At 36.1% G+C, this 4,790-nt stretch overlaps 1 long non-coding RNA gene across 1 annotated transcript; it reads right to left on the minus strand.

The window, feature by feature from the left end:
- LOC141438005 (uncharacterized) lies at positions 1–4,049 on the minus strand. Its single transcript, XR_012452443.1, has 2 exons — positions 2,957–4,049; positions 1–2,146 (listed from the first exon to the last, which is right to left on the minus strand). It is a non-coding gene; the product is annotated as an uncharacterized lncRNA (long non-coding RNA).
- Positions 4,050–4,790: the final 741 nt, after the last annotated feature.

The raw sequence follows: 4,790 nt of genomic DNA on the forward strand, positions 1-4,790 counted from the left end.
TTATTACTTCTTGAGATGTACGTTTATTTAGTTTTAATAACGTGATAACATTTTGCAAGCTCGAGCTAGATCAAGTACAGAGAAAACACAAGTGTCAACACTACCACAGATAAAATGTGGATAGGTTGCCAACACGTTCTCCTTTCTTAAATAATTAACAAACTTTTTCATCAAATTAAACATTAATCAAGAGAGAATTTTTACATAGGTAATCAACAATCTGTAGTCCTAATATGATCTCTATTCTTCACAATAATAATCACTTAGGTAACGAGGCTTTAATATCTGCCTTTTTGGTCTGGATGAATTCATATTTGAACATGGACTCTGATGTAATCCATCCAGATCATTTTCAATACACTTAGAATCTATGGGAGCAAACGTTTGAGTTGGGCTATAAGACTCTATCTGTGTGAATGATTCATTATGAGGAATCCCCATAGCATCAACATAATTGGAGGGAGATATGTGTTCATTTTGAGATTGCAAGCTAGATGTTCCTTCGGCTGTCATTGCTCGTGTTGGAGGAGACAAAGATTGAACTTCAGTATTTACTGTAAGCAGTGGAGCCTCTTTAGCATCACAAGATGTATAAGGCCGAATGTGTACTAAGTCCCGTCTATAGATGGCATCATTTACCTTAACTAAATATGACCTATCTGTTAACACATCTTGTATGCATCCAGGTGTCCAGTATTTGTTCACGGACGGCTGCAACTGCACCACCACTGGTTGTCCAATCTGCAATGTTATATCTTTTCTTGCATTTTTGTCATACTGATGTTTCACTCTCTCTTTGTTTTTTATTATATCACTGCTGACATTTTGTATCACTGTAGGTTTTAAGGAATCTGGTAACAATGGTAAAGTCCCACGAGTACGTCTTGAATATAACCTTTGTACAGGGCTGGTGTCCAATTTGTTTGGTGTGTTGCGCAGACAGAGTAAACTTAACCATGCATCTTCTTTAGCTTCATTGGACTTTGTTAACAGTTTCTTAGCAATTTTGACAGTCGCTTCAGCTTTCCCATTTCCTTGATGATGATGAGGTGATGATGTTACATGTTTGAAGTTCCATTTGTCAGAAAACTCAGCAAATTCTTGGCAAACAAAATTAGTACCTCCATCTGTACAGACTAATTCTGGAATTCCATGACGGGCAAAGTTCCTTTTACAAGTCTCTATGACACACTTAGCTGACAGATCCTTTAATTTATCTAATTCAAAGAAATCTGAGTAGTGGTCTACCGTTATTAAATATTTATTTTGCTTGCCATTTTCAGTCAAGAAAAATACATCCATTGACACAATTTGAAAAGGATATTCTGGAACAGCATGACTCTGCATAGGAAACTTTTGTTGTGATGGTAAAAATTTTGCACATATGGGACAAGATATGATCAAATCTTTAATATCTGCAGACATTGAAGGCCAAAATACGGCATCTCTAGCCAGTTTCAGAGTATTTTCGATTCCAGAGTGGGCTCTGTGTAGCTTATCGAGTATCTGAGTCCGCATCTTTTCTGGAATAATGATAGACTGTCGTTTCAAGACTAGATTATCATACACTGCTAATTCATCCCTGAAACTGTAATAGTATTTAAGTGCATCTGGAATATCTCTTTTCTTTGTGGGCCATCCATTTAATACAAACTTTCTTAAAGTTGAGTAATTTTCATCACTATTAGAGTGTTCCTTTATTTCTTCAATGCAAGAATCAGTTATAGGTAAATCTTCTACCGGATTTATATTTTGTAATATGGCAAATATTTTTTGTTCTTTTGAGCCTTCTACATCCTCATATTCTGTGTACAGTCTAGACAAAGCATCGGCCAAAACATTTTCCTTACCTGACACAAATTGTAATTCTAATTGATATCTCTGTAGTAATAAGAGCATGGACTGTAAACGTTTAGGTGCATGAAGTAATGGCTTCTTAAAAATGTTTAATAAGGGTCTGTGATCCGTTTTGATAATTGTTCTCTTATTTCCTACAATGAGTTGGTCAAAACGGGTACAAGCAAATAATATGGCCAATAGCTCCTTTTCAATCTGAGCGTATCTGCATTCTGCTGCTGTAAGGGTCCTGGATGCATATGCCACTGGACGTCCCTCTTGAAACACGGCTGCTCCCAGAGCCGCACAACTGGAATCACATTCTATGGTTATTGGCACATTCTTATCAAAGTATTTTAATGTTTTTATATCTGTGATTAAGGATTTTAATTTAACAAACTCTTCATTTTCACGCTTAGTCCAAATCCATTCAGAGTTTTCATGGCATAGATGTCTCAGGTTTGTGGAGTTAGCACTGAGGTTGGGTATAAATCGGCTTAAATATGTAATTATCCCTAAAAATCTTTGCAATTGTTTTTTATTCACAGGTGTAGGTATATTTAATATAGTTTCTACCTTAGAAGGGTCTGGTTGAAGCCCATTGTTTGTAAATATATGACCATAATATTTAACGAAGTTTGTAATAATTTCATCTTATCTCGATTAAGCCTGCAATTGTGCTTGAGAAGTCTTAGCATTAGATTTTCTAGTTTAATATTATGATCAATAATAGCTTCCTCAATGGAGTCTCCTACTCCGTAGACCAAGATGTCATCAACCAGAATCTCTACCCCGGAGAGGCCCTGTACTATTTCTGCCATTTTTATTTGGAAGTAATCTGGAGAAGATGATATTCCAAATGGAAGGACCCTCCATCGGTATTTGCCAAATGGTGTCCAAAATGTGGTCAACTTACTACTTTCATTTGAAAGATTTATATGCCAGAAGCCTTTCCTTACATCAAAAGTTGAAAAAATTTTAGCTTTGCCTAGTTCAGGGAGGATCTCATCCACTGTGGTGTACTGATAATTGGGTCTCTTAATAGCTTTGTTGAGTGGAATAGGATCCAAACAGATTCGAAAGTTATCATCATTTTTTTTACTATTAGAATGTTACTTACCCAGTCTGTGTGATTGTCTTCCTTCTCAATGATACCAAGTTTTTCAAGTCTATTTAGTTCCTTTTTTAAAGGTTCTCGAAAGGCGACAGGAATCCTGCGAGCCTTCTGGATAACAGGAGACACCTTTTTGTCGATTTCCAAATCTATATCACCTGCAAACCTGCCCAACCCATTGAATACAGCATCATATTTTTTTATGATTTCTGTGGTGTCATCAGATTCATATTTAACAGTTTTACAAAACTGTACCAAACCCATAAAAGTGCAAGCTTTACATGACAGTAAAGGAATATGTTCAGTGTGTACAACTTGAAACGTAACATTGTATTTTTTAATTGGTTTGTTAGGTATTATTATTTTAAATGTAATGTCAACCTCACCAAATATGTCAATGTTGTGTCCACCAAAACTGTATAAACGTTTATTTGATGGTCTTATTTTATTTTTTACATAGCCCACACCAAACATTTGCTCCAGATTCTTAATGCCTACTAAGCAATCATCAGCCGCTGTGTCTAACAAACAGTTCACATCGTACCATTTATTATTGTTAAGGTATTTTAAAGAGCACTCTGCAAGGTTTTATTTTTGTCATTAATCAATTTTTTAATCACAGGATCACTATTGCAGTCTTGAGATATTTCTTGAATTTTTTCTTCTTACATACTTTTGCAGTATGATTTCTTCCGTCACAGTTTGAGCAGTTCTTTCCCCATGCAGGACATACACCTTTTTTGAAAACATGAAAATTCCCACAGAATTTGCATTTCATTTTAGCTTCAACTTTTTGTATTTGTGTGGAAGTTCCTTCTGTCACAGATTTCTGGTCAGTCATATTCTTGATCTGAATTTCCATAGCCTCCGCAGCCTTGCACATATTGACTGCCTGGGTCAAAGTTAATTTTTCTTTTTTCAACATTTCTTTTTTTAAATTCGTGTCCAAAATGCCCATCACAATCCTATCACGGAGCATTTCATCTTTTTCTTTGTAGTCGCATTCTTCAATAAGTGTCACCACTGCACTAAAGAATGACTCAAAGCCTTCACCCTGGTTTTGTGATCTCGAATTAAACAGAAACCTGTTGTAAATAATATTTTTGCTGGCACAAGCTTTGTTTTGATCTCTAATAAGAGCTGTTCACACGAGGTAGGCTTTTCAAGGAAATTATTGTATTTTTTTAAAGCATCCGTACCAATTGCAGTCATTAAGACACTGAGTTTGCGTGGCTCCTGATCGGCTGGCCATTTGTCTATTTGTGCCGCTCGAATGTAATTTTCCCAACCATTTTTGAATAGGTGGAATGCTTCTTCTGGGTCTATATTAGTATTGAGCGGTGCTGGCCATGGCACGTTAACTGCTGCTGAAAATGGCGATGCAGCAGATGATGCCATAGTGGCAATTTGTTGTTGCATCAGCCTCAGCATTTCGCTTTGCTGCCTCATAATATCTGCCAATTGATCCATATTTAAGATTTCTTTTTTACGCTGCCACCATGTTTTAGTTGGAATAATACTATAATATTATTACTTCTTGAGATGTACGTTTATTTAGTTTTAATAACGTGATAACATTTTGCAAGCTCGAGCTAGATCAAGTACAGAGAAAACACAAGTGTCAACACTACCACAGATAAAATGTGGATAGGTTGCCAACAACCCACATTTCGAGGTGTCTATTTCTAATGACTCGTATTATAACATGAATGCTCACTTTACGTCAGTCGTTTGAAATGACCGATAACTATGGGTATGACTTAATATTGCGTGCAGTAGCCACTAAAAATAGAAATTCCATAACTTTACTCCGACTTTCTAGTTAGAGTAGGTTGAACTT

The sequence above is a fragment of the Choristoneura fumiferana genome, chromosome 18, assembly GCF_025370935.1.
Source record: "Choristoneura fumiferana chromosome 18, NRCan_CFum_1, whole genome shotgun sequence".
NCBI classification, from domain to species: Eukaryota; Metazoa; Arthropoda; class Insecta; order Lepidoptera; family Tortricidae; genus Choristoneura; species Choristoneura fumiferana.